Below are 6,000 nucleotides of genomic sequence, written 5' to 3'. Positions count from 1 at the left end.
AGGGCTGCAGGCGGGCACGCCGCGGGGCCGGGCCCCCGCCGGGCGATGGAGCGCGGGCCGCGGGAAGCGTGAGGCGCCGCCGCCCGGTCCCGGAGAGGGGGGCCGCAGGGTCTGGAGACCCCGGGCGGCGGACGGGAGCCCTCCCCCCGCCCCGCCTCCGGGGCACCAGCCTCGGCTCCATTGTTCCCGCCCGGGCCGGAGGCGCTGAGCCCCGACCGCCGCCGGAGTCGAGCGCCGGCCGCGGGGCTCTCGCGGCTCCGCCGGGACCCGAGCGGAGCCCGGGGGCGGCGGGCCGGAGCCGGGGCCGCGCGCGCCCGCCCGCCCGCACGAGCCACGGCGGACTCTCCCGGGGCGGAACCGCAGCGCCGAGTGAGGTAAGAGCCGCGGCCGCGGCGCCCGCAGATCCGGGGCGGGCTCGGCGTCCCGAGCGGCCCCCGGCGCTGGAGCCTCCGGGCTTCGTGCTTCCCCGCCGCAGCCCCGGCGGGTCCGGCGCCTCCCCCCGGCCGTTGCCCGCTCCCCTGCACCGCGCGACCCCGTCCCCGGCGCTCCGCGCCCCCCTTTTGTCTCCCCTCCCCGCGCGCGTCCCGCAGCTCCTCCTGCCGCCCAACTTTTCCGCCAACTCGCGCCGGGGAGCTGGCGAGGCGGCGGCGGCGGCGGCGGCGGCGAGTCCTGGGAGGGACCCGGCCGGGGCGAGGGCGAGGGCGAGGGCGGCGGCGGCGGCGGCGGCGGCCCTCGGTGTCCCCGGACCGGGGTGGGGGGCGCGGGAGTGGGCAGCGATGGGGGGGCTGCGTGTGTGTGTCGCGTCCCGGCCCATCTCCTTTTAGTCCACTAGTGGGGACTCCCCCCGGTCCAGCAGGTAGCTTTGCGTGGGACGCCAAACCCCGGGGTCTTTCTGAGCCTTCCTCCACCTCGAGGGAAGTCTGGGGTCGCGCTCGGGGGTGCGCGGAGAGGGGCGAGGGGGGGAAGGAGGAGGAGGGGCAGGTTAGCTTCCCCTGGAATAGGTTTTAAGGAGGTGTCGTCACCAAATGGCTGAATCTGCTATTGCAGAGAGCGAGAAAGGAATTCCCTTTTCCAGAGGGGGTTATCTTCTGCTGAGTGGATCTCAGAAAGGGTCGGAAGTTTGTGGAAGGGAGGGCGCCCAGCGGGTGATGTTAAGCCCCATTATGGGGTCGCGGGGGGGGGGGGAGGGGAACGTTCGGTTCCAGGCTGGTTCGAGGAGGTGGGGGAAGGGATGAGGGTTTGGCCGGTGCGGTGCACTCGGCCGCGCTGCATGTTGCTTCTCTGGCTCAGACCCTGTGCCCACCCCGCTCCCGCCTCCCGTTATGTGTGGGGTTGGGAACAGAGGAACCCTCGTTTGCAGAGAAATTTATTGACATTGCGGATGGATGGAGTTCGTTGAGCACATAACCTAGGAAGGCAGCCAGACCCCCTCGGGGGGGGGGTGGCGGGGGTGGCGGGGGTGGCGGTGAAGCTTCCTCCTCCTTTCTGGGCCCAGAAAAAAAATTTCTGCGGTATCTTCCTCCCCTAACACTTTTTCCCCCCATTTTCCAGATGTAGCCGCCGCATCTGGTTTCGTTTCGCCCCACACCGCAGCCCCATTAACATTTCCCTCCCTCCCCCCTCACCCACATTAAAACTGGGATCCTTCCACTTGTCCTTACCACCTCCCTCCCTCCCTCAACATTTTTTGAGGCTGAAGTTGAGGCGTTGGGATTTGCGGAGAAAAGAAAGTTACCCCGGGTCCCAAGTTATTTAGGATCTGAGGGTGGCGGCGCTCTCTCGAGGGTGCCGGAAGAAGGCATCGTAGGAGATGGGGCCAGGGTCCTGGGGGGGGTGGCACTTGGCGAACGGGGCATGTGCTGGAGGTGGCCTCGTGGGTTGTGATTTGGCCCAGAACTGGCTCTGATGGAAGTTTCTGGAACCAGAGCATTGCTTTTTCCGCCCCTTGGGTCGTCGCTGTAGCCGCCGGAGCGTCTGGCCCGGCCCGGCCCGAGTCGCCGTCGGGTCTCTGGCCACCCGCTGGTGGCCTCCTGCTCCCTTTCCACCCTCCCCGAGCGAGCCCGGGCGCAGCTGCGGGGGACGCGCGAGGGGCGCGGATGCTCTTGCCGCCGGGGGCTCTCCCTGTGCGTTTGAAGGGAGTTAGGGGGCCGCGGCCCCGGGAAGCTAACGTGGGACATTCTGCTTCTTAACGGCCCCAGGTTTGAAAGCGGGCATTGCATCGTTGGGGGTTCTTGTGGGCTTGTTTTCGGTTTTTGTGTTTTGGTTATATCCTTTGAGGTAGGAAGGCACCTTATGGTCCAAGTTGCGCGAGGGCGAGGGCGGGGAGAGCCGGTCCCTCTCACCCTCTCTTTACCAGTCTCTTTCAAATTGAAAACACTTCTCTGGTTTCCTCCTTTGGGCGGTAGTTTTGGAGGCTGTAATGAAATCGCACTTTCTCTAGACATGGTAATTAAGGTGACTGTTTCCTCCGCAGATGTGCCCTGCCCTTTGCACCTCCGGACCAGAGCTTTTTTTGGAATACCGTCTAAACTGTAGAATCTTAGCCTTGAGACTGTTCAGCAGAAAGTGGCCATTTTTCCTGCTTGGCCCAGGTCCCCGGTTCCATCTCTGAGGCTTTAAAAACTAAGTAGCAGGGCCCCGGGGGACGAGCCTCGGTCTAGCTAATTACCCCCAAGCCTGGGTCATCTCCCTTCCTTTCAGTGACCAAAGGGGAGACCCATTGCCTTTGGCCTGCCCTGCCCTGATGGCCTGCCTCTCTGATGACTTGTTTACATATTTCCCCCCAGTTGGTGGGGAGAGGCCCCAGGGCTGCCACTGACCCCTGGAAGAACACAGGGTGTTTGGGGACTGGGAGGTTGCTGGGGCCTGGCTCCAGCTGGGATGGTTCTGTACTGCATTAGTGACGAGCTCCTTGAAATATCTGTTGCATTCAGTCTTAGTCATCACTAAGTGTCAGCTTTTTAATGAGGGCCATCCGGTGGAAGAGCTGCTTGGACATGGGTGCCTTTGCCGCCTGCTTTTGACTATGCCTGTACAAATGCCCATTTTGTGGGCATCTTCACAAAATGGGATTTGGCCCAGAGTGGGCACCGCTTATTTTGGTTCCAAAGTAGGCAGCCTTGGGTGTTTCTTTTCCTTTGGCCTCTGGCCACGGAGGTTGTTAGAAAGTTCCAATAGAATAGCAAGTGAAGCAAAAGCATAGGAAGAAGTAGAGGAGGAGCATTGCAGATACTGTTATTGTTCATCTGTCTTTAGGGAGATTAGAATACATCCAGGCATCCCTATGCGTGAGCTGGCTTTAGCCTTGTTGGACTCCAGAGGGCAGGAAGAGCGCACTGAACATTGAGTAGACAGACTCCAGCCATGGAGACCCAAGGAAAAATCCATGGGTTTTTGCTTTTAGTTGTGTGCTTTGTGCTTGGGCTGTTGTCCTGAAAAAACAGACTCCTGAAATAGAAGATTTGCTCCTGTGAGCTTGGGCCGTTAACAGCCAGCTTCTACAGACGCACTCTTCTTGCCTCCATTTTTAAATCTCTTTCATCTAAATGTCTTTTAGGGAAGAGCTTCCTGGTAAAGTTTGTGCCTGTTGCTGCTAGAGGCAAGGGAGGTAGAATTGATTCAAATGTCTTGTTCTGAAAAAAGCCTCATCCCTTGAGATGAGTTTAATTTCCTCTTGGGAAATTTGTCTTGCTTTTGCCTTCCCAAGAGCTATGTCAGAGGTCTGAATGCACCAGAGACTGGTGGAAGTCCAGATGTGGAGCTTTAGAGAAGACTCTGCTGTTTCCAGAGAGGATTTTTTTTTTTTTTTCCAGAGAGGATTAAGTACCACACTTGGGCTAGGATATTTGCTTTTCCCCCTAAGGTTGCATCTACCTGAAGCAGAAATTCTCTCCTCACTACCTCTCCAACTCGCAATTAAAGAAGATATATTTGGTCCTTCGCCTCCCCCCCACCAAGTAGATAGCTGTTACCTGAGTGAACAACTCCAAGGATATAATGGTGGTCCACCAGTCCATTTTGTCTTCAAATGCAAGGTTTCCTGGATTATGGTGGAGTAGGTAGTGTTTCACTTATTAATTTTTGGTATATCTCATTCCCAAGGACATTTGGACACTTTTTTTTCCAACAAATTAATAAATCTTCAAAGAAATCAATGTTTTGGTGTTAACTTCCTTAAGTCTGAAGAATCAAAATGTATAGAAGATGTCTCATTTGCAAGAGTATCTGTATGAGTTTCTTTCCAATTGGTCTTTCTTTCATTGACTTACTCATTCACTTAACAAATCTGTCAGCATCTGCCGTGTACATCTTGGGTACTAAGCGTATTAGTGAAAGTTAGGCACAAACCCTACTTCTTAAGGAGCTTGTGAGCTTTGGAAATTCAGAGGAATGAGATCCTTAGCTAGAAGGCTCAAAGACTTATGGAAGAGATAACTTCCCTTTTTTTGGGGGGGGGGTGAGATTCAGAGAATAAGAAAGCGGCGCCCCATTAAAGATAGTAGACGAGCAAAGAAGAGGGCAGAGCATGGAGATTGCATAGGGTCATGCTGGCCCATAGAGATAGAACACAAGCCACATATGGTCTTAGATTTTCTAGTAGCCACGTTTGAAATTAGATAGAAAGAGGTGGAGCTTGCTTTTATTAATTAATTGGTTGAGATTTTAATGATCTATTTGATTTAGCCCCATATATCCAAAATGCTATCATTTGAACATGTAACCAATATAAAAAATTATTGATAAGATACTTTCCCTCCTTCTTTTTTTTTTTTTTTTTTTTTCCACACCAAGTTTTTGATGCCTGAGGTGTCTGGCCTGTATCTAGCACATCCTGATTCACATTAGCCACATTCCAAGGGCTCAGTAGCCAACAAGTGGCTAGTGAGTGACCACTGCCTGGGACACCTAGGTCTAGAATATAGGGTTTGAAAATGAATAGCAAAAAATACCTTTGTAAAGATAGGAAGTTTGAGTCCTCCTACCATCAGTTACCAAAGTGTCCTGAGAGTGCTGTCAAGGAGTGACTCAAAGCACCATGGTTATATATATGTCCTGCCGAAGTGAGCACTAAGCACCATGTTTATACTTCTTACATGTATTAGTACTTAGGAGAGTACAGGCATTTTCACCCATGCTATCTACTTGATCCTCATAACCACCTGTGATGGAGGCTGGGCAAATAACCCCCTTTTGGTAAGAAGTGTGTTTTTGTCCTCCCTGACACCAGTCCTCAGTGAGGACCCCTGTGCCCAGGTGGAATGGGGCTTCAATCCCCCCAGAGACCTGCCCAGGTATGGAGAGGCTGAGGGTAGGGCCAGCTGCAGAGGCTCTGAAGAAGCTCACAGACACCTGCAAGGCTGTAGGTCACATCTGTCCAGCAGTGAAGGAAGGAGACTGTCCCTCAGGGATTTCAAGAATTCATTAATTAGTAGCAGGAGAAGAAGTTGTGGTGAAGGAGAAGGTGGCACTTCCAGAGTCCCAGACAGCATGTGGATTGGTGGTTTGGGTCACTGTTTTCTTCAGGTTTGTGCAATTGGGCCTCTGCCCACTGACCTTCTCATTCCAGGAGCTGGTGCTGCAAGGCTGGGTTTCTTGGCAACCTTTGTTTTACAGATGTGGGCCTGTAGGCCCAGAGGAAAGAAGAAAAAGAGACTTTAGCACCTTCTGGAGGGAGTTTGAGCTGGAAAGAAGCAGCCAGATTAGTTTTGAAGTACACTGATGGCAGAGCTGAGAGAGGACATTCTGTCTCCAGCCCACCCCTGTGAGGAAGTGGGAAGGTTTTTCGGGGACAGAGTGGCGGAGTGGTGGTGGGAGCTGCCCATCTGCTACATTGAAAGCAAGCTCCTTCGCCTCAGGATGATACCACCTTTCCCCATCTGATACTGAAGATTCATTCATTACCCTGGCGGTTCCTGTGGCACTTGGGTTCTCAGCTGAGTGTACCTTTCTGGGTGACAGGCCTGTATCCTTGGTTTGGTGTGTTTTGGGGACATAGTGAGA

At 54.7% G+C, this 6,000-nt stretch overlaps 1 protein-coding gene across 2 annotated transcripts in view; it reads left to right on the top strand.

The window, feature by feature from the left end:
* The first annotated feature begins 241 nt into the window (after nt 1-241).
* Nucleotides 242-6,000, top strand: part of FGFR1 (fibroblast growth factor receptor 1) — a 49,186-nt gene continuing 43,427 nt past the window's right edge. The window contains exon 1 of one of the 2 annotated variants that reach the window (XM_041751637.1): nt 242-374. The gene's annotated coding sequence lies outside the window, so the exon portion shown is untranslated. Of the gene's footprint in view, nt 375-1,745; nt 2,199-6,000 lie in introns of those variants that run through there. The other variant, XM_041751638.1, reaches the window with a different exon arrangement.

This window comes from Vulpes lagopus, chromosome 4, assembly GCF_018345385.1.
Source record: "Vulpes lagopus strain Blue_001 chromosome 4, ASM1834538v1, whole genome shotgun sequence".
Classification (NCBI taxonomy): domain Eukaryota; kingdom Metazoa; phylum Chordata; class Mammalia; order Carnivora; family Canidae; genus Vulpes; species Vulpes lagopus.
This window is presented reverse-complemented; position numbering and strand designations above follow the sequence as displayed.